The sequence below is a fragment of the Cavia porcellus genome, unplaced genomic scaffold (genome assembly GCF_034190915.1).
Source record: "Cavia porcellus strain 051 isolate PalLab524CR breed Dunkin Hartley unplaced genomic scaffold, mCavPor4.1 scaffold_10, whole genome shotgun sequence".
Taxonomy (NCBI): Eukaryota; Metazoa; Chordata; class Mammalia; order Rodentia; family Caviidae; genus Cavia; species Cavia porcellus.
In genome coordinates, this window is record NW_026947493.1 from 26,616,837 (window position 1) to 26,640,761 (window position 23,925).

The following is a 23,925-nucleotide window of genomic DNA, read 5'->3' on the forward strand; positions in this document are numbered from 1 at the left end:
TTCAGTAATTTCCCTTCTGCTACTAGAAGTGATTCATTTATCCACAAAATAAAATCTTGCCACTTAAAAACTGGATTCATTTTTAACTTGGTTAATCCTTCCCTCTTTTGAGTTATCTTTTTTGGGGTGAAGGGTGAGAATTATACAGAATTCATAGAAAGCAAAAGTTTTCTTGTTTTTGGTCAATCTTTGTCCACAAAATTAGGCATTAGCTCAGAAAGCCTCAAACTCCCCTGCAAAATGCATAAACTTCTTAAAGATAGTAAACTAAAGGGCTGGTTTTAAGTACTTGAAACAATAGTACCCCACATCAAGAAGACCACCTAAAAGTGTTGCTATGATTACTGCTATCTCAAACTGATGTAAAAATGGAAGCCTGAGACAAAAAGTCATTCTGATCATCGTGTTTCATTCTTCAGTAATAGCAGGGCTTCTGTCATTTGTGTAAACCCTGTTTCCTCACAGGGCTTTTTTTTTTTTTTTTTTTGACTAAGTGAAGTGAGTTTTTTAAAATCTCAGGCATCTGGTGAGACAGAAGTGACCAACACTATCAAAGAAACAAAGACCAACGTGCAGAATACAAAAATGTTTTAAAAAGTAAAAATCAGTAAGCAAATTAATATACAAGCAGGACTCCAGAAGAGAGGTTTTCTTTTAGGTCAAAATTTAAGAACTTATACACACACACACACACACACACACACACACACACACACGAATATTTGTTCCAAAACATCTGAAATTAGTGTGTTTTTTTGGGATTACATGCAAACATGTTCCAAAAATCAAAATAAATGCTTCCAGTCCTTATCAAAATGCATCTGGACCTCTGCCTCATCTTGCTGTGCAGCAAAGATCCAAACAGCCACAGGTTGATTATATATTTAGAAAGTGAGTCGCCTTGGGATTTAGCTCAGTAGCATAAGCACCTGTTTTGCAAGCATGGGGTCCTGAGTTCGATCCTGAGTACCAAAAAAAAACAAGAGTCACCTAGTGTGGTGCTGCACACCTATAATCCCATTCAGGAGACTGAAGTAAAGAAACTGTCATGAGTCTGAGGCTAGTGTGGACTACACAGCAATACTCTGTCTAAAACAAAACCTTAAAAATGGACCTCGGGGCTGGGGATTTAGCTCAGCGGCATAAGCGCCTGCCTTGCAAGCAGGCAGTCGTGAGTTCGATCCCTGGTACCGGTAAAAATGAAAAAGACAAAAATAAATAAATAAATAAATAAAAATGGATCTCAAGGGGGCTGAGGATTAGCTCAGCGGCATAAGCACCTGCACTTGCAAGCAGGCGGTCTTGAGTTCGATCCCCCGTATTGCTAAAAAGAAAAAAAAAAAGTGTAAAAAAAAAATGGATCTCAAGTACTGAGCATGTACAGATTATTTTTCTTGTCATTATTAAATATATTGTAACAACTATTTTCATAGTACTGTATTAGCTATTATAAACAATCGAGATGATTTAAGGTATATGAGAGGCTATGCCTCAGTTATATGCAAATATTTTATATAAAGAACAAGAATGGGGCAAATTGTTGTACTGAGGATGGGGGGTGGCTTGGAACCAATCCTCTGGGATACTGAGGGATAACTATAACTGAAATGGTAGAAATTTCTGGAAGGATTTCATTTTTAAAACTTATTTCTTAAATTTTAATTTGAGCCAGGTGTGGTGGTGCACACTTGCAATCCCAGCACACCCGAGGCAGAGGCCAGAGGATCCATGTGAGTTTTGAGTCCAGCCTGGACTACAAATTGAGCCCAAGGCTAGCCTGAACTACATAGTGAGACTCTGTCTCAAAAAGACAAGAAAATAAAAATAAATAAATAAAGTTTTAACTTCCTGGACTGGGGTTTAGCTCAGAGGCATAAGCGCCTGCCTTGAAAGCAGGCAGTCGTGAGTTCGATCCCCAGTATCGATAAAAACGAAAAAGACAAAAAAAAAAAAAAAAAAAAAAAAGTTTTAACTTCCTACATCAATGAGAAAAATGTAGACAAAAACAAACATTCCCTTTGTCATAATAGGACACCAACTTGTTTAACAGAGTTTGGAAGTCCCCAGGGCAGATATCAGTGAAACATCTGTATAATTACAGGAAAATATTCATCTTTTATTTCTCTAAAGTATATAATATATTGTTTTAAATTTATAATTTTACTTTTTTTTTTTTCCCGGTACCGGGGATCGAACTCATGACCATGCTTGGAAGGCAAGTGCTCATGCCACTGAGCTAAATCCCCAGCCTTCTAATTTTATACTTAAAATAAAGGAAAATATTAATAGATGTGTAGCTACCTGTGAAAAGAAAAGCTAGACTACTCAGCTATTTATATACCAAAGAAAACTTGTTAACTACAACTCTTTATTTTTTGTTTGGTTTTTGTTTTTGAGACAGGATCTCACCATATATTCAGATTGGCCTTGAACTCACTGCCTCAAATTTACAGCACTCCTTGGGGCTGGGGATTTAGCTCAGCAGCATAAGCATCTGCCTTGCAAGCAGGCAGTCATGAGTTTGGTCCCTGGTACCAATAAAAAGGAAAAAGACAAAAAAAAAAAATTTACAGCACTCCTCTTGCCCCAGCCACCTATGTGCTAGGATTATACATGTACACCATCACATCCAGTTCAACTCTTCTGATTTCTGAAAGTACATAGAAAAAATTAAAACAAGGGAGGAATGACAAGCATGAGGTATGCTATCACTTCTTCAAGACACTATTTGATTTCTTCCCTTTCATATGTGAAAATATTTAACAATTCACTAACAATTCACTAGCCAATGAGGTCCATATAGCAATTTACAATTCTTCAACTTCTATTCTGAATCTTGCTTGAAGCCTCTTTTTTTTTCCCCTTCCAAGTTTTTTCCTGATTTAATAAAGACAATACAACAGAGTTTTTTTTTAAAAAAAAACCTACTAAATATTCTTTTAGCATTATATCTATTACAGAGAAATCTTTAGTAATGGCAGCTAGGTGGCAGGCATTGCTGTAAGTACCTTACTGCGTTATCTCAATATTCATAATTTGATAAGGTACAAGTTGTATTATTTACAATTGACAGATAAGGAAAATGAGGTAGAGCTCTGGAGCCCACTCCTGTTATTGTCAAATTCAGATACTCACTCCTCTACTTAGAAACTGTATAACCCTGGGCAAGCTCACTAACTTGCCACTACTGTACCTTAGTTTTCTAATCTGTAAAGTAGATACAAAGCCAGGCTTCTCAAGATTACGTTAAAAATAGGCTGGGCATGGTGGTGCATGCCTGTAATCCCAGCTCTTGGGAAAATGAGGCAGGGGAATGTCTGTGAGTTCAAGGCCAGCCTGGACTACACAGGTAGATGTGGTCTCAAAAAACAAACAAACAAATGATTACATTAAAAGCACCTCTGAAAACACTTGGTACAAAGCTCAACACAAATTCTATAAACAAGTGCTCTACAGCCAGCTAAGCAATTCAGTTCAATCCTTGTTCAGCAAATTTACTACCAAACTGAAGAGGATATAGGAACAACAGAAGGACAAGCAATTTCTGGCCTCTCTCCACCTACTCTCTTACTGTAGCCATACTCTTTGGTTACCCATGAAAAAGTTCCAACTATTAGTTGGGATGAATCACCAACAGACATTCAAATTGCAAGTTGAGAAAGTCATCTGATACTTAAATGTTGGCAACAATTTAAAAAAAAATTGTTTTTTTGTCTTTTTTGAGACAGGGTCTCACTATGCAGTTCAGGCTGGCCTGGTCTCACTTTGTAGCCCAGGCTGGTCTCGAACTCCCAATGATCCTCCCACTTCAGCTTCCTGAGTGCTGGGATTACAGGCATGAGCCACCATGCCTGGCTAAAAATTTTCTTATATAAAGAATACTGTTATTAAACAAGAGTTCAATAGAAGCTCAACTACTTATTTTTCCTTTCCACTAGGCCATAACAAAAAAAAAAAAAAAGGCCTCTTGCCTACTCTCCTCTCTACACAGAAATATAAGATTTCTTATATGCTGACATTACCTTAATATGCTATTTTAATATAGTAGTGTGCTTCTATGATATCAATCGATACTTCTGGTTATGCTTTGAATTTCAATGTCTGTCTGCATTTTTTATATGATTTGAGTAACAGGTATTCAATTTATCAGTCAGCTTCTGCCTGCTTGCCACATATACTCTACCAGGCACTAGGGGAGACACAAGATAGCAGGACTTCACTAAGGCAAAAAGAACAGTAAGAAGCAGGGGAAAATTTAATCCATCACAACATTCTTAGGTTAAAAGCTGTCACCACCAATTAGGCTATATGTAGGTAGCTTAAGAACTAGGCTGTTAGAAATCAAATGTTGCCAAATTCTGAGCATTTCATTCCTTCCGAGGATGTATTTAAAATATGGTCTTACTTCACCGTCCAAATTTAGGGATGCTCCCAGTAGATGCCAAGGATAGGAAGGTGTCTCTTTACAAAAAAACAGGCTCACTGTAAAATGCTTTGTCCAAAAGGCAAAGACCTCAGCATGATGAGCAAGTAAATAAATAAATCCAATTTAATCTAAAAAGGTCAAAACTGTCCAATAGTTTCTCTAAGTCACAAGGCACCAATAAGACTTTCTATTTGGGAAAACTACCGATCCCAATGCAACATTTTAATAAACTTGAAAACCCATAACTACAGTGTATTTATCTGTGCAAATTACAGGGTTGGTAAGAGAGATTTTCTATTATCAACCCCAAAGAAATGAAATCACTTGACTAACATGAAACTTGGATTCATGGAATTATGAGTTTATTGGCTTTGGTTTCTTTATATCTTCCCCAAATTGGTGGCACCTCTGTTCATACCCTTGCTGGCTTCTCAGACCACTTTTCTCTTTGCTTCTCTCTCCTCCACAGAGAGAGGGCTTCTCTATGCTTCTGCGGGGGTTCACACACAGTCCCCTCCTTCACTGTGCTTCCTCTAGTAGAACACCTCACAAGCTGTCAGGAGTACATCAGCATTCCAATAGACAGGGAATGGTGCAAAAAATAAATTGAATGCATCAGTTCAGTGGCTGCAGTTGCTGACAGTCAAGTGCAAAATTAGGAATAATAAGGGTAGTTCCATAGTAGGCACTTAAAGATGATAAATAATTATCTTTTTCAAGACTTAGCTAAACACATACTTCACAAGATACAGCATTTACCAAGTAGCTCAAAGCCTTGAATTTTTGGTTTATTTTCTTAGTTAAGTATGTATAGCTGTGTATGAATTACACCCCCCCCAAAAAAAAGCATCAATAATAGCAAATTGCTTAAAAATAAAAAAATTAAAAATACACACAAATACATTATAACATAAGATAACCAATTGTAAAACATACCCAATTAATACCCAAATGTTCCTAAGGATTTAGTGCTGATCTGTAAGGTGTTTGTTTATTTGCTTGTTATGTTTTGTTTTTGTCCTTTTGAGACAGGGTCTCATTATGCAGTTCAGGCTGGCCTTGAGTTCACTTTGTAGCCCAGGCTGCTCTCAAACTCACAGCAATCCTCCGATCCTCTGGCTTTAGTTTCCTACAGTGCTGGGATTATAGGCGTGCACCACCACGCCTAACTGATCTGTCCTTTTATGATAAATTTGATTTGAAATCTTAAAAGTCTTTAGATTAAATAGTTTTTTTAAAATGGTGAGAAGAGCTTAAATTTTAAAAAGGGAATGAAAAAGCCAGACCAATATTTAGCTATAAGGGAAGCTAACTATAGAGTTTTAGTGCCTCAGACACAATGAAATGCAAAGATTAAACATTTAGAAGTAATTTCCTACATCACCTTTGTACTGCCAAAGCTTCAGCTGAATTGACCACCATCTGAAAGGCCCAGCAGCTAAGAACATGGGTTCTAGAACATCTGCCACCAGAGACCAGGATGAATTCTATTTCTACCATTTACAGTACCAGCTATATCAGTCTGGGGAAAGCTCTTAACCTGTCTGACTCTGTTTCTTCACGTTAAGAGTGTAAAATTGTCCTTTAGGTGTCAGCTATTATTAGTAGCATTACCATCCCTGTCACGCAGTAAGACCTGATTCAATTCTATCATACTATGCTATCAAATATTCCTGCTGCAATGCTATAATAGTTCATCAGTCCCACTCTGGCACTTTCAGGACCACCCCAGTGAGCACAGAAATAAATACAAACTCTCCTAGCTTGGCCCTCTGCCGCTGGCCCCAGCCTCAGCTCAACCACTGCTGCAGACTCAGCTCCCTCCTCAAATGCTCTAAGGTCCAGCAAACACCCAGTCCATAGCTCCTCACAGGACCCCTGCCAGCTCCGACTTCCCAAGCCTCTGCCTGCACAGGAAAACCCACCTAGGATTCCTCCCTTGGTGGCCCAAATCCAATTGTCAAGTAAGTTCCTCCTCAAACTACATTTCTTTTGACAAAATTGTTCCTGCTCTCTCCCACTCAGCAAAGAGCAGGAAATGAGATCCTGCCACTAACCCACAGAACTACATACGCTGGGGTCCGGAATTATGCTCTGAAGTCAAGGTGACAACGAAATATACTCTTCATTTCCTAGAGACTGAAGTTTGCACTTCCAGCATAGAGGAGTTATTTGGAACCTGGCAATCCCTTCCCTACAAACTGTAGTATATTCTGCAGATACACGGGTCCCCAAGCTGAGCTCCGGGACAGACAATGGGGTGTGTTAGTACAGGATGAACGGAACAATACTAACGTCTCTCCGCTCTTTCTTTAGCAAAATTCCACTTCTAAGCACAGCAACAGACAGAGAAAACACGGCATCCTCACTTTTCCACATTCCTTCTTTGTGCCTGGATCCAACAACGTGGATCTGGCAATGTGGGTTTGTACTGCTGTTGGAGACATTATTCCAGAAAAACCTGTATTCCCTCTCCGCCTCCAAAATAAAAGGCCCTCCTTTCCTTGGTATAGGTAAAAGGACAGCAGATTTAACTATTTAACTAAGGTGTTTGACTATGAATGGCTGTAGTTTCCTGTCTGCTCTTTCCCCTAAGTACACACGGGAAGAATTTCTTACATAGAAAGTGAGATCTTAACCCAAATGACTTTCTAGAGGTACTACTGGTCCCTTTCCTTCTAGAAATCACAGACTTTTTATACTCACATAGCTCTCCTAATTTTAAGTGGTATCATTAATGGCTCATAGCAAAGTTACTGACCTATGTCTTTTGAAAATCATATACTCTTTTTTTTTTTTTTTTTTTTTGTCTTTTTCCTTTTTATCGGTACCGGCGATCGAACTCACGACTGCCTGCTTGCAAGGCAGGCGCTTATGCCGCTGAGCTAAATCCCCAGCCCCTAAAATCATATACTCTTTTGATCAATTTAAAATCTTCAGGACCTGGAGAATTTATCTATTTTACACCTTGATCACCCTCTCCCAATTCTCTACGTGAAGGAACTTTGGGAGAAGAAAATGAAAACTAAAACAAAATTGTTCCTGGTGAAAAATCTGCTTCTCCTGCCTCTCCACTTCAGAAACCAGGAACTTCATACAGCATAGGGCTTCCAAATGGTTTTTGAGACAGTGGTACAGAACGATAATCCAAAGTGAGTTGGAATCTGACTTAGGTACTTCTGAAAACAGCATTAAACAGGTAACTGGACTTCATAAAAATTAAATTTCTGACTTTCAAAAGAAACTATCAATAGAAGGAAAAGACAACCCAGAGAATAGAGGGAGTGTTTTGAAATTTATCTGATAAGAGTCCTGTATCTAGGACATATATAGAAAGAAGTCTTCTATCTCAAAGTTTTCTTAGAAGTCAAGTAACTTGATTATTAAAACTGGCAATGATCTCAAAATGGGCGTGGTGGCTCACGCCTGTAATCCCAGCACTCAGGAGGCTGAGGCAGGAGGATCCTTGCAAGTTCGAGACCAGCCTAGGTTACAAAGTGAGCTCAAGGCCAGCCTGAACTGCACAACGAGACCCTGTCTCAAAAAGGCAAAAAAAATAAAAAATAAAAAATAAAAAAATAAAAAAAATAAAAAAAAAAAAAATGGCAATGATCTCAATACAGATTTCGCCAAAGATAATATAACTGACCAGCAAAGCCAACCCAAGTAGGGCATAGCTGTAATCTCAACACTCTAAAATGGTAAAGATTACAAATTCGAGCTCAGCCTAGGCAACACAATGAAACCCTGTCTCAAAATAAAAAGCAAAAAAAGGACAAGGGATATAGCCTGGTGTAGAGATCCATGGGTCTGATCCCCAGTACTGGATGAAAAGAGAAAAACGAAGAAGAAAATACAAAAAGAAAATGCTCAACATCAGCAGTCATTAGGAAAATGCAAACCTAAGCCATAAATAAGAGATACCACATCATACTCACAAAGAGGCTATAATAAAAATACCAAGGCAAAAAAATAGAAAATGACAATTGTTAAGAAGTACATACAAAAACTGGAAACTTCCCTCATACATTGCTGGGGAAAATATAAAATAGTACAACCACTATGATACAGTTTGGCAGCCAAAGGATTACACATAAAATTACCATTGATTCCAGCTCCAGCTGTACAACTGAAAGCAGTGACTCAGACAGATATTTGTATCCCAGTGTTCATTAACAGCACTATTCACAGTAGCCCAAATGTGGGAATGAACAGGAAAATAAATGGCAGTATACGCACAGAACAGAATAGCATTCGACTATAAAGAGGAGTAAGTACATGATACATGAATGCACCTTGAGCACATGATAATAAGGAAAGGAAAAAAAAAAAAAAAAAGACCCAAGGGGAGGGTGGAATAAGGTGAAAAAAGAATTAAGAGAGCTGGGCATAGTGGTGTACATTTAATCCAACCACTTGGGAGGCTAAGACAGGATTACTGTGAATTCGAAGCTCACCTGGGCTACATAGTGAGTTCAAGGCCAGCCTACACTAGCATAGTGAGCCCCTGTCTCAAAAAACAAAAGCAAACAACCAAAAAGGAATTAAGGTATATTAAGTACAGGTACCAACAACTCCCCACGATGAATTATTATGAATGTGAACAATTATGTATTATAAACATGTACTAATAAAAATTAAAATACACAAAAGGCAGAGGTCACATATATGCTTTCATTTATATGAGTCATCTGAAATAGCCAAATCCAGAGGCAGAAAGCAGATCATTGGTTTCCTGGGGCCAGAGGACAAGATTAGGAATCAATGTTTCATAGGAACAGGGTCTTCTCTGGGGATCATGAAAATGTTTTATATCTACAGATGATGGGTGTACAACACTGTAAATATTCTAAAAAGTATTAAATTTTAGCTGGCTATGGTAGCACATACCTGTAATCCTAGGACTCTGGGAGGCTGAGGCAGGAGAATGCCAAATTTCAGTCTAGGCTAAGCAATTTAGCAAGACCAGCTCAAAGTAAAAAATAAAGTGCCAGACATGGTGGCACACACCTGTAATCCCAGCAGTTGGGAGGCTGAGGCAGAAGGATTGCCTGGAGTTTGAGGCCAGCTTGTGGCCACATAGTGAGTTCAAGGCCACCCTGAACTACAAAGCAAGAGTTTGCTTCAAAAAAACAAAGAAAATAAATAGGTTTGGGGATGTAGTTCAGCGCAAAGGCATATAATTCAACCCCTAGGATCCAAAACAAACAAACAAACAAACAAACAAAAACTTTTAATTTTACACCTTAAGTGGGTAAATCTGTGCTATTTGAACTATATCTCAATAAAGCTATTTTTGAAAGCCAAATTTACAATATGGAAAATTTTATAGGTTCCAAATTGACTTCTCTTGAAAAAGCTGTGTGCGCTGGGGTTTTAGCTCAGTGGCATAAGCCCTTGCCTGGCAAGTGTGAGGTCCTGAGTTCAACCCCTGGTACAAAAACAAAAACAAAAACAAAAACAAAAAACAAACAAATAAACAAACAAACAAAAAAAAAGACTGTCTGAAAAAGCTGTGTGATGGGACCTCGCCAGCCACGGCATCCCTCGTGGCTACTAGGAATCAGAGCGCAGACTGGGCCTGGAGTCCAGCTCTGCCACACCTACCTCTGGGCCCTGCCAAGCTTCTTTAAAAAAGGAAGACAGTAATAGTATCTATGCCACTGACTTATTATTATGAGGAACAGGGGAATTCATGTGCTTAGAGCAACAGCTTTTTTTTTTCTTTTTTGGAAACAGGGTTTCACTATTTAGTTCAGGCTGGTCTTGAACTCACTGTGTAGCCCAGGCTGGCCTCAAATTCATGGTGAGCCTCCTACCTCAGCCTCCCAAGTGCTGGGTGACAAGTCTGCACCACTACGCTTACCTGGGAGCTTTTATATGCTTGATCTTATCAGTATAAAATAAGAATACTTTATAAAAGAAAAAGAAACTCTTAAGTTAAAATTTCTCTAAGGCTGTCTAAGGCTGTCACAAAACTCCATCAGACTAAGAAAACTGAAGCCATTTGCTTTGCTGTGCCACCCAACTTTCAGTTTGTAGTCCTCTAGCACCAGCATCTCTACAGGCTCCTTCTTCCTATGGCACAGCGTATGCTGCCATATTCTGCAGTTGCCCAGTCCTGGGCCCGGCAGTCAGTATCTCTTACTGTCTTGCCCAATCTTTTCCCATTCTTCACTCATCAAAGGCTATACTCCAGGTAAACCAGCTACTTGTGGGTCCAAGGCATAAAATTTCCATGCATGAAAGCTTTTCTGAATGCCTTTATCTTTTCTTTCTTGTCTTCTGATTGAGGTAAAATCCACAGAAAATAGAATTCCCCATTTTAGTACCTTCACAGTGTGATGCAACCAAGACTGCTGTCTAACTCCAGGATATTTTCTTTCTCTTTTTTTTTTTTTTTTTTTTTTTTTTTTTGTCTTTTTCTTTTTTATTGGTACCAGGGATCGAACTCACAACTGCCTGCTTGCAAGGCAGGCCCTTATGCCACTGAGCTAAATCCCCAGCCCCTATAACTCCAGGATATTTTCACGCCCGCAAAGATTTTCTGAGCCTCCCTCTTCTATCCCCTAAGAAATCAACCCTGCATTCTGTCTCTGCAGATTTGCCTTTTTTGAGATAGCTCATATAAATGGAATCGGGCACACACAGCCTTCTGTGCATGGCTGCTTCCAATCAGCATGTTTTCAAAGTTTATCCACGCTGGACTACGTAGCATCATTTCCTTGTTTTTTTTTGTGGCCGAATAATGCAGTAGTCCCTTCTTACCCACAGTTTTACTCTCTGTAGTTTTAATTACTGGGGGTCAACTTTGATCAGAAAATACTGAATGGAAAACCCTAGAAATAATGCTTAAGTTTTTAATCGTATGCTTTTCTGAGTTGCAGGGTTAACTCCACTGTGCAACTCCAACCTGCCTGTGCAAGCCTCCCTTTGTCTAGCATAACCACAGTGTATACAATAACTGCCCATTCATCACTTACAGGCTGTCTTCATTAACAGATTGACTTTCATGGTCCTACACAGCTTGTCCTCAAGAAATCATCACATACAGTCAAACACTAAGTCATAGTATCTGTGCTAGTATCCTTGCTTCATCTCATCACATGGGCAATCGGTTGACTTACTCATCAGAAGAACGGTGAGTAAACCCAGTGTGGGTACAGGCCTGTAATCCCAGCACAAGGGAGGCTGAGGTAGGAGGAAAACTAGGAGTTTGAGGAAGTCTGAGCAACATAGAAAGTTCAAGGCTGGCCTGAACTTCATAGTGAGACCCTATCTCACAAACATAATGGCTTTTTTTAAAAATGGAGAAAAGAACTATAAGATGTTTTGAGAAAAGAGACCACATTTGCATGTTTTATTATAGTGTGTAGTTGTAACTGCTTTATTATTGTTCTTAATCTTACTGAGCCTAACTAATAAGTAAAACATTATCACTGGTATGTATATATTGGGAAAAACATGACACACGTACATGGATCATGCTATCTGCAGTTGCTCACATCTACTGGAGTCTTGGGGACACATCCCCATGGATGGGACGGAGGCCAACTGTACTTCATGATGTATACACATACTGTGTTTATCAATGCATCAGCTGCGGCGGCTGGTGGGTTGTTTCACTCTTCCAACTACCGAGGACATGGGGCTGGGGATTTTACTCAGCGGCATAAGTGTGCAGTTGTGAGCTCCTGATACCCATTAAAAAAAAAAAAAGTAAAAAACTACTAAGGATAGGCAAATACTGTTATCCTCTACCTTTCTTAGACTGTGTGCTAATCCAAACCACACTTCATTTCAGTTCACTCTTATCTTTCCCAATTCAGCATGGCTCAAAATCCACACCCTCCTTTGGAATCCACCAGTTCTTTGGTTGGGGCAACAAACTCAGCACACATCAAAGGTCTACAGCCTGACTTAGATGGTTCTTAAATCGGTTAGCATTTAAAGGTACAAAAAACTCATTAAGGGGCTGGGGATTTAGCTCAGCAGCATAAGCACCTGCCTTGCAAGCAGGCAGTCGCGAGTTCCATCCCTGGTACCGATAAAAAAAAAAAAAAACTCATTAAAGTCCAGACTTCAGTTATCTTTTTGCCTGGGTTACTCCAGCATCCACAGTTTTAACTGAGTTTACGTCGTTCCCTGAAAGCCGTCTTACTACAGTGGCTTCCGTGATTTAATTAAAACACAAGTCAGAGCAAGAAAGCCATTCTATTCAGATCCTTAGAATAAAAGCCCAGGCTTATTCAGTGCCCTGCGAAGGCAACTGGCCCTGGCCTTTTCACCTGTCTGCTTTCATTCTCCACTGCTTTTTCCCAATTCTGCACTCACCTGTGGCCTCCTCCTTTCTGCTGCTTTCACAGCCCATACAAACATCAGCTTTAGGCCTTTACTGGGGCTGCCTAGTCCACACCGGGAGAGTTCAAGATTCAACCTCCCATACTTAATGCTAAGACCTCACTTTCTCAGTCCAACTCTGGTCACTGCATTTAAAACTGCAAACCCCATCTCTCTCCGGCCCTCTCAATTCTTTTTTTTTTTTTTTTGGTATTGGGAATCGAACTCAGGACCTTGCACTTGCCAGGCAGGTGCTGTGCAGCTGAGCTGTATTGCCAAAAATTGTAAAGAAACTGAAATCTGGATTTCAATACGTTTTTTGAACTTTTAAATGCTAATGGATTTAAGAACAATCTAAGTTGGGCTGTGGGACTTTGATGTGTACTGAGAGCTTGTTGTCGAGCTCTCAATTCTTATCCTGACCTTTTTTTTTCTGAACAATAATCATCATGGGGGCTGGGGATTTAGCTCAGTGGCATAAGCACCTGCCTTGCAAGCAGGCAGTCATGAGTTCGGTCCCTGGTACCGATAAAAAGGAAAAAAAAAAAACAATAATCATCACAATATAAAATGGATTTGTGTTTGCGATTATGTATTCATGTATCCATTTCTATTATGTATTTCTGTCTCTCCAATGAAGGTAAGTGCAACTTGGCCATTACTAAAAACAATATGGAGCATCATCAAAAAAACAAAAAATAGAATTTCCATTTGAGCCAGCAATGCCACTAATGTGTACATACCCACAGGAAAGGAAATCACGTTGAAGGGCTCTGTATGTTCTCACTCAGCCATGGTGGGCAAGCCGCCTAAATGTCTATCACCCCAAGCTTTTGTCAAAGGAGGAGTGGGGAAAGAAAACGCAGTATCTAAACACTATGGGAGACTGTTCAGCCTTCACTACAGGAGAGTTTCAGACAAGTAAGAGGAGTTCATGACATCTACTCGACACCATGGTATCTAACGTTAATAATGTATCCCAAAGGGTCGGGGATACAGCTCAGTGACACAGTGCCTGCCTGGCACATGCAAGATCATGAGTTTGATCCTCAGGACCAAAAAACCTGCCAACAGTAGACAACAGTAGATCTTACATGTTGTCATCACAAAAAGCGTGATTTTGTTATGTGGGATAATTAAATAATGTGGGGTATGCTAATCAGCTCAATTTTGCCATTCTACAATGTGTGTATATTTCAAAACAACATGTACATGATAGATGTATGTAATTTTTATTTGTCAATTAACAAAAATAAACACCAATCTGCTGTGTATGGTGGTTCATGCTTATAATCCCAGCACTCAAGAAGCTGAGGCAGGAGTTACCAAGAGTTTACAGCCAGCCCAGGCTACATAGTGAGCTTAAGATCAGCCTGAACTATATATACAGCAAGACTCTGTCTCAAAAAAAAAAAAAAAAAAGCCTATTTATTGGTACAGATTTTTATCTTTGTGCTTTACTTATTCTTCACTTACTTGCCCAGAAAACAATACAGCACGTAGGCTGGCACTGAACACAGATTTCCTCAATGATGAGTATTGGGTCTACTACAATCGACTGGCACTGGGACGAGCTGCCACTATGGAGTTTCTCATGGTTCTGCCTGGCCCACTTTACTCCCCTCCTTGTGTGCAAAATACTGAATTTGTGACTCTTCTTTCCTTGCCCCTTGCTACTTACTTCCTGGTATCATATTGACCTTTTCATTAGTGTAGCATTCAAAAAGTCTAAGTCAAAGTTACAGTCCATGGAAATCACCCCAGCTCTTTTCCTTCTTCTCCGAGGGATAATCCCCTTGTGCACAGTGGAGTCCTGATAATACCTCTGGACTAGAGCTCCTTTGGCATTCCGTCAAACGTGTCTGCTCCTCCCAGGCTCTACTGCTGCCACTGCACAGGAAAGCCCTGGTTCCCTCCTTCCTTGCACTTGGCAAAGTCCCACAGTGAGTGCCGCTCACTGCGATGATGCTGGCAGTCCCTAAAGGACAGCTCTGTATTGCTGGCCCTTTCAAATTTAGACCAGAAAAAAAATGTAAGGCCCTATTTTGAAGGTGGAGACTTTATAGTTCCCAGATTACCCCCACACAAACACACACACTGAAATTGAACCCAGAACCTTACACATGCCAGGTAAGCACTCTAGCACTAGGCTGCATCCCAGTTATTTTTAATGTTTTGTTTTGAACAGAGTCTTACTAAGTTGCCCAGCCCAGCCTGGAGGTTGGGATCCCTCTGCCTCAGCCTCCAGAATCCTTTGGATCTCAGGAATGTGCCACCATTCCTGGTCCTTTGTTCTTTTAAATGCTTATAGAGAACTGCCCTACCCTTTCCCAGAATTTGAATTTTTGGTGTGGTAATGTAAAAATGTTATCTTTCAAATGAAGTGCCTGTTGTACAAAATGTTTCCATTTTGCTACAGTTGCTTAAAAGCTGATTGAGGCATCACATTTGTTGCCTAAGTATGTAAGTTGATCAATTCCAGAGACTGAAATTCCTTTGGTCTTTCCTGTTTGGATTCTATTCAGTTTTATTCTTCAGTGACTCATCTTAAATTACATCTGAACTTGTAAGCCTTCTCCTTTCAGGAGTGGATAGGAGCATATTTCTTTTTAAACCAAAACTCTTCCAGGAATGTTGGCCCTTATTCATATTCTGTGAAACCCAGCCATTCTCTTTCCCAAACCGTAAGTGAGTAACTGCAAACGTGCAGTAAGAAATCCCGTGAATGGTGGCTGTTTTTGTGATGGCTGTGACTGCTCATAAACAGGGCACAGTTCCGAGCAAAGATGCTGGTCCCAAAAAGCACACCTGAGAGCTCCTGTCTGCTTATAGTCTTGGTTTAGGGTCTTGTGTGCCCCAAGCAGGTGGGTCAACATCACTTGGGGGGAATAGAGTCACAGCAAGTGGAGATGCCTTGGGAAAATCACGGGCAGACCTTCCTCTTACTGCATCCTGGGGAGACATCGCTCTCCAGGGGAGAGAGAAGGAACTCTGCAGTTTTAACAAAGGTCTGGGAGAAAGAGGTCTTAGCAGTTGTGTTTTGGGGTCATCTAATAATGTCATAATCCTTAAATTCACTTTTCTTTTGTATTAGGAAAATCATATTTGGGGTTATGCTTAAAAGATAAGATCTTGTTCACATTTCTTAGTTTTTCTTTTTCTTTTTCTTTTTTTTTTTGGTGATACTGGAATTCGAACTCAAGACCTCACACTTGCCAGGCAGGCACTTATGCCACTGAGCTAAATCCCTAGCCCCTATTCACATACCTTAAAAACTATCATCTTTTGGTAAAACTCAAACTATTAGAGTCAGAAATATTATATTTAGTCAGCTGTGCCATGTCTGAACACCCAGTTACCTTCTCTTTGGAGGGCAGGCCAAAATTCCTGGTCAGTTTATCAGGGTGTCTTCATCTGCTGTGAGTATAGAAGCTCTTTATTCTCAATTCTGTTCAGATTAAAAAAGAAAAAAAAAAAAGGTAAAAAGATGAAACAGTGGGTAAAGTAAATCAGAACACTATAGTAATTGTGTATGCTTTGGAAATGTAGAATTGTTAAAATCCAAGCCATTTTACCCATTCCACTACCATACATGTAACTCATTTTTTTAAACAAGGAATTTAACTGGCTATATTTACAATAAACTAAGAACAACTGACTACCCAATATGTACTTAAGAGTCAGCCTCCTGAAAAAAAAAAAAAAAAAAAGAAGACTCAGCCTCCTAAGGATTAAAAATCACTGAATAATTTGCCACTAATGAATCTTTTGTTTTTTCTTTTTGGTACTGGGAATCAAACTCAGAACCTTGAGCTTGCCAGGCAGTTGCCTATGCTGCTGAGTTACATCCCTGGCCTACACTAATGAGTCTTAATTTTAAAAATAGCTACAGTATTTAGAAAGCCTGATTCTATGAAACCTTCAGAACTACAGATTTTAAAAACAGGCACATATTGAAGATGAATACTATTTCAGATGTGCTCGCTCTTGTTATTTACCAGTTTATAAACATAATTTGTGATACTTGAATCAAGACACAAAATTTTGGGGGCTGGAGATTTAGCTCAGCGGCATAAGCACCTGCCTTCCAAGCAGGCAGTCGTGAGTTCGATCCCCGGTACTGATAAAAAGGAAAAGGACAAAAAAAAAGACACAAAATTTCAATTAATCCATCTTCCTAAAATCACAAGGAAATAATGTACTATTGTCATCATAGATGTGTACATATGTACTGTATTGGGTACATGAGGATATATATATATATATATGCCTTTTTCCCCCTATCTTTCTGAAACAAGGTTTCACTATGCAGCTCAGACTGGCTTTGAACTCACTTTGTAGCCCAGGCTGGCCTGGACCTTGCACAGATTCTCCTGCCTCAGGTTCCCTGAGTGCTGGGATAACAGGCATGCACCATCACGCCCGGCTAGCATTTTAGGTAAAATATACGTACTGTTTTAAATTAGGAAGGAACAGTGAGGTAAGGAGTTAAAGGATTGGAGATTAACAGAGCAGAGGTAGAAATTAAGCTGGTTTTCAGCTTTGACATACAGCAGAAGAGCAGCAAATACAGGCAATGACACAGCCTCAGGGCAGACACTGTCAGTGTGCGAGGCATAAAGGAGGCTGATTTCCTATGGAAAATGCCCTGTGAACACACAGTGCTTTTCCTGCAATCTCTTCTGGCTATATGTACACACCGACTGAGGTGGGTGGTAAAAATACTATTTTGTTCAACTTTTATTTATCTGCACATACTCAGAATGTGAAAGGACTTGAGAACTTATGATTCTAATAAAACACATCTAAAAATGACTGAAATTTTATACCATGTTTTATACACGTATTCACAATTATCTTTGTTGGCTTTTAAATTAGTCCTGGATCATAGACCTCCCATCTCCCTTTTTAAAGTTTGTTTAATTCACCCACAAAAATTCTACTCAATATTGCTTAAGATCATTCCTACAATCTTTACAAGCCAGATGTTTTTCTTCTCATTTTTTTTTTTGCCTGCCTCCAGTCTTTAAAAATTTCCCTCATTTTCATTTTAGTGTCCTTTTCTACTTTAATTCTGGTAAAAATCTCAATCTTGCTTAACCTGTCTGTCTCCATCCAAAATTCATTATTTTGCATCCTAAACACTTTACAGATATGCAAAATCTCTCAAACCAAACTACAAATTACCATGATAGTAATCAATGCAGATGCTAAAGCTGAGATAATCATTGGATTCCCAAATGGGATTCCTTTAAAACAGGCTGGAGGTGAACCACAAGGGCGTCAGATCAGAGCCTCACGCATCTTATCACTTTAGCCAAGCCATTTTTGCTTTTTCAGTAGGACTCTCTTGCTGTATCTCCAAGGTACCCAAGGAAGTCACCGGCTGTTGATGCTGTGTGAAATCTCTGTGTCTTGACTTTGAAAGAATTCCCCATTTACCAATCAGTATACTTTAAATATGCTTTAACGGAAGCCCAGTTCTTAGAGAAAAATGGTAGTGGCAGTTACTAAAAATACACAGTAACTTCCCTACTTCAAATAGAGGTCAGGGATCTCTATCAGGAAGAAAATGTCATATTCTCTTTATCTTCACAAAACCTTGTATTCAAAAGAGCTGTTCTTATTATCTCGATTTTACTTGTGAGGAAACAGACTAAAAGGATATAATTTGCTTAAGATTTCCTAGAACGAAATGATTTGAAATTGGAGCTAGATCAGACTTTTGTTGCCTTTAGCTTGGTTCCCTTTCTGGTATACCAAATCGCCTAACCAGAAACTTCACTTTGCTTTGCAAAGAGACAGAAATAGTTTAAGATATACTGGGAAGACTTTCTTACTACTATTTTATTTATTAATTTATTCATACTTGATAACTTTATTTATTCAATATCTACTATATAACAAGCATTCAGTAAGTACAATTTGGGGATAAGGAGTGTTGAGATAGGTTCTGGCATCTAGATAAAATTGGACTTAAACCAGGTGTGGTAGCCCACACCTGTAATCCCAGCACTCAGGAGACTGAGGCAGGAGGATGTATTGCAAATTCAAGACCAGCCTGGGCTACAAAGTGAGCTCAAGGCCAGCCTGAACTGCACAGTGAGGCCCTGTCTCAAAAAGACAAAAAACAAAAAAATTGGACTTGATCTCACTATGTAGTCCAGACTGGTTTTGAACTCATGGTGATCCTGCTTCAGCCTCCCAAATGCTGACATTATAGGTGTGCACCACCTATACCCCATCCCCGACACACACCTGGATTCAATAAGTATAATTTTTAGTAGAGTTTAAAAAAAATGATGGTCAGTTAGAGGTAATAGACAAAGAGAAATAATTTTTAAAAGGTCATACTTGTACTGTTTTCCTATGTGCTGAGGAGTACAGACGGGAGGAGGCTGCAGGAAGCATCCTTCTCTCAGAGGTGCTGTGCAGCCCCACAGGGACCCTGCACCCTAAGCAGTTCAACCCCACCTGTCCTGTGCTGTTTGCAGCGCAGGGATCCAAAGTCCACCCTATAAGAAAAGGTAGTCAGCAGAAAAGAATGTGGGACAAGAGTGAATCCGACCAAGACAGCCCAGGGACAGAGAGGCAAGAGTCTCTACTTGGGGTGGAAGGGCGCTCTGACTTTCAGTCCAGATGCTCAGGAACCCAAGCATTTCCTTAGCCAAAGTTTTAAAGCATCCCCAGGGCAAACAGGAATTGAACCCAGGGCTTTGGCACTGAGCTGCATCCCCATCCCTACCCCCTGCCCTTTTTAAATTTTGAGATGGGATCTTGCTAAACTGTGAAGCTGGCGAAGCTAATGTCAAATCTATAATCCCCCTCCAAGAGGGCTGGAATTACAGGCATGCGCCGCCACATCTGACTCCAGGCCAATATATTTTATATTATATGTATTTTTTTTAAAAGGCACTATGTACATGTACCAGCCTCCCATGATGATGTAATTATTACCTACTGCAACCATATACTAATAAAAAATAATAATTTGAAGGAAAAAAGGGCAGGCACCGCCAGATTTTGTTATAAAAAAAAGACACTGCAGGGGCTGGGGATATGGCTCAGTGGCGTAAGCACCTGCCTAGCAAAGCACAAGGTTGTGAGTTCAATCCCCAGCACCAAAAAAAAAAAAAAAAAAAAAAAAGACACAGCAGGCACCAGGCATGGTAGAAGATGTTTATCAACTCAGAATTTGGGAGGCTGAGGCAGGAAGATTGCAAACAATTCAAGGCCAGCCTGGGCTCCACAGTGAGCTCAAGACTAGCCTGAAGTACATAGTGAGACCCTATCTCAAAAAAACAAACAAAATAAAACAAGTAAGACACTAAAGAATGCCCAGGATTCAGAAACATCCCCTTAGTAACTTTAAACAGAGAAAATTCCATACTTATTGTTACATAGGCAGTGCTATATTGACTTTCACTGGGAAAATCGCTTATTTTATACGAGTAACATTTCTATGTCCTGTTAAATTGCTAAGAGCCTTGTTACAATTTAAGGCATAATCATAATCATTTGCTGTTATAGATGCTGCCAAAATCACCGCACATTCCTATAGTCCCAGTAATCTGGAAGGCTGAGGCAGGGCAATTTGGCAATTTAGCAAGAACTCTAAAGCAGGGCTGTGGATGCAGCTCAGTGCGGAAGGTCCCAGGACTACAGAATGAATTACAAACCTAAGGCCTGGGCTGGGGATTTAGCTCAGCGGCATAAGCGCCTGCCTTACAAGCAGGCAGTTTGTGAGTTCGATCCCCGGTACCGATAAAAAGGAAAAAGACAAAAAAAAAAAAAAAAAAAAAAAAAAAAAAGAACAAACCCAAGGCCTATGAAACATGGTAAAAGAAGAAAACGTCAGTCTTGTTCTGGTGTCTGGCCAAGGAAGATTTCCTGCTACTTCCCAGGCCTTTGTAAGGTCAGCGTGCGAGTGGACTCTGGTTCTCTGCAGGCACAAAAGAGCAATAGAGACGTGGGTTCCTAAGGGAGCCCACAAATTCTGATTTAATTCTGTCCAGAGCTGGGGAAAAACTGAAACCTTGGAGGCCGACTCCACTCCCTCCTTTCAATCCATGAGAAGCCGGAAAGCCATCTCTGGCGGATCTCACCTCACAGGTTACACAAGTGTCCACCCTCCCACCCACCAGCGCGAGGCGCAGGCCTCGCACAGTACACTCTGCTTTTGTTTTCCATGAAGATCCTGGGAAAAACATACATACTTGCTAATACTTAGAAGCCAAGAAGATTCACATAACGTTCCCAATTCCTGGTTTCTCTCGAGCAGTTGTTGGGCCTGCTCTTCTGCAGGGGGACGTGTGGCAGAAGCTGTGCCATAGGCCGCCCCTTGTCGGTGAGCATGGCCTTCCTACTGTTCCCACCCACCTGTGCCACTTAGCTGTCTCTAGGCATGGAGTGCCCCAAGCTAGTGCTATTTGTCTATGTCTCTTCCTCAAGATTAAAAACTATACGCCAACATTTTAATCCAGGTTACACATCATATTCTCCAGAAACATGAATGAATGTGACACCCTGCCTGGCTTTCTCCTGGTCCAAGCAAACGTAAAAACAGAACTCTGCTCCGAGTTCCCTTTTCCTGCGGATATCAGGTAGCCCCCTTTTCGAGTCAGCTGGAGCACTTGTACCTACTAAGCATGGAGGGTCTGAAGACAACACCACAGGGACAGGGAATGAGGCCCTTCCCAGGGGACTGCAGGAGCTGTCACCTAGGTTTGCAGAGTACACTTTGGCTTCTGCAGTCAGACCCATGGCTTTCTAAACGCTGAGCAACGCCTCTCCTGGAGCTCCTCTCCTCTCCCTGAAGGCTGCCACACAGGCACCCCTGACTCCTTTGCTGTTTCAGTCACACATTTCTTCCATCTCAAGCTGGGTCAGTTCAAACCCTGGTTCTCTGTAGCTTCACTCAGATTAACGGGGTTCCCTGTATTTTCACCCACTGTCACAACAGTAAAAAACAAAACAAAACAAAACAAAAACAACTATATTAAAAGTTCCAACAATTCTTGAATTTGTCACTTGCAAAACTTTGGTCAGGGGCTGGGAATTTAGCTCAACAGCATAAGTGCCTTCCTGGCAAGCACGAGGTCATAGCTCAATCCCCAGTACCAGAAAAAAAGAAAAAACCTTTGGTCAAGTCGCAAGATTACAAGGTCAACATTCATAGGTATACTACACTAATAGTACCACTAGTGGCTGACATGTGCTGGCATTTACTATGTTTCCAATACTAATATCAAGCCCTTTATAAGCATCATCTCCGTTAATCCTCCCTGGTGTGTGATGTAGAAACTTTTACCATGTACCTCTAACTGGGAACTCAAGCTTGCCAGAGGAGATGTCATAAAACAGAGCTGAGCTTACATCATTGTAGCTTTCTACTGCTATACATGATAGTAGCTCCTGCCTCTGTTTCTCCACACGTGCTATGCTATTACTCCTGCTCTGCTTTTTTCTTTCTTTCCTTTTTTTTTTTTTTTTTTTAGTACCAGTAATCTAACTCAGGACCTTACACTTGCCAGGCAGGTGCTTGTGCCATTGAGCTATACCCCTGGCCCCTCCAATGTCCTTCTACCTTCTAATTCACTCAGATCCAGAATTCAAAACCTAGCTCAGGGCTGGGGCTATAATTCAGCAATAGGGTATCTCCTCGCCTGCATACCCCTAGCAATGCTAAAAGCAAAGCAAAAAAAAAAAAAAAAAAAAAAAAAACCCTAGTAAGTAAAAATAAAACTAAAACCCAGCTCTGCTGAAACCTCATCAGGTCATCATGCCTAGGGTCCTAGGAAGGCTTGCGACACTTCTTCCTGGTAACCTTAGTGCCTGTTGAACTGCAGTCGGGCTAAATGGGAGCAAAGGTTTGCTACCTGCTCATCTCCATGGATAAGTGTGTGCCTGAGCTGGGGCGCACTGGCTTGACTAAGCACCTGCAGTGAAGCACAGGTGCTCTGCAATCACCTGCACTCCTCCCAGCCAAACCCACACCTATAGTGCTAAAGAAGGGAAGGAGGGCTAAGAAGTAAGTTAATGTCGAATTCTCCCTGGCAGAGGATAGAGTGTGGGGAGTAATGGCGAGGCAGGCCTGGACACAGAGGGGTTTCTCCTCCAGTATCCTGCCAAGGGAGCATCAGTCACTTCTTATTCCTGACCTGAGGTTGTTCAGTTCTAAAACTAAAATGTCCTCAGTCAGTCACTGTTTGCTATTCAAACATGATCCTTTTGAAAAAAGGTTGAATAAATGAAGAACTAGCAAGCAGTTCACTCATAGGCCACCCACACTTATTAACACCACCAATCCTAACAGCTCTCACTGAGTGCCCCACTGAACCAGACCATCTTGAGCTCTTCACAAGCAGCCTTACTTAATTAGCACCATAGGCCTCTGCAGAATGCGTGGGAGGAAATGGAGGTCTGCCACAGGCCAAATGGTTTGCCCAAGGCCACTGTCAAATGGCCTACACTTAAGAAGTAGTGAAAAAAATGTGACTTTTTATTAATGATGCTTGCAGGGCCAAGGCATGGTGGGTCATATCTGCAATCTGAACACTTGGGAGGCTGAGGCAAGAGGATCATCATGAGGTTTAGGCCAGCCTAGGTTACACAGTGAATTCAAAACCAGACTGAAATATATACATAATAAGACCTTATCTAATCCTCCTCCCCAAAATGTTTGCAAGGCCCTTATATTTTTTTTGTTCTTTTACTTCCTCAGATCAGGGAAACCTGTAAGAAATTTCACTCTTTTCTCTACAAGATTTAAGGCAAGTCTCTCCTCTTCTAGTAAGCCATTCTTGTGACTACCACTGCTCTTCTATGTTTACATTCTCTCTTCTCCAGTATGTGACTTTACTATGCAATTTAGAAAGAGCAGAGAAATTACTATGTAAATTGCATATATACTTCCAAGTATCTTGGGAGGCCTTGCAACAGGCTTTCTAAATAATTCTGACCAAGAAAATTGGCTTGCTACAAAGCACTGCATTGCACAGTGTTTATTTTGGATCTATCACTTTACAATACCCTTAATAGAGTTTCTCAGTATTGTAACTGCATGTGTGAATTCAACACAGATACTCAGCACAGTGACTGCAGGAACTTTGGTCATCACTGGGGCAAAATACTCAATGCCAGTAACTTAAAGGAGGAAA

At 40.5% G+C, this 23,925-nt stretch overlaps 1 protein-coding gene across 1 annotated transcript in view; it reads right to left on the bottom strand.

Moving 5' to 3' along the window:
- Atxn7 (ataxin 7) overlaps positions 1–23,925 on the bottom strand; it is a 148,645-nt gene that overhangs the window by 99,304 nt on the left and 25,416 nt on the right. Inside the window, exon 2 of the mRNA XM_063257139.1 lies at positions 16,126–16,214. The gene's annotated coding sequence lies outside the window, so the exon portion shown is untranslated. The remainder of the gene's footprint in view (positions 1–16,125; positions 16,215–23,925) is intronic.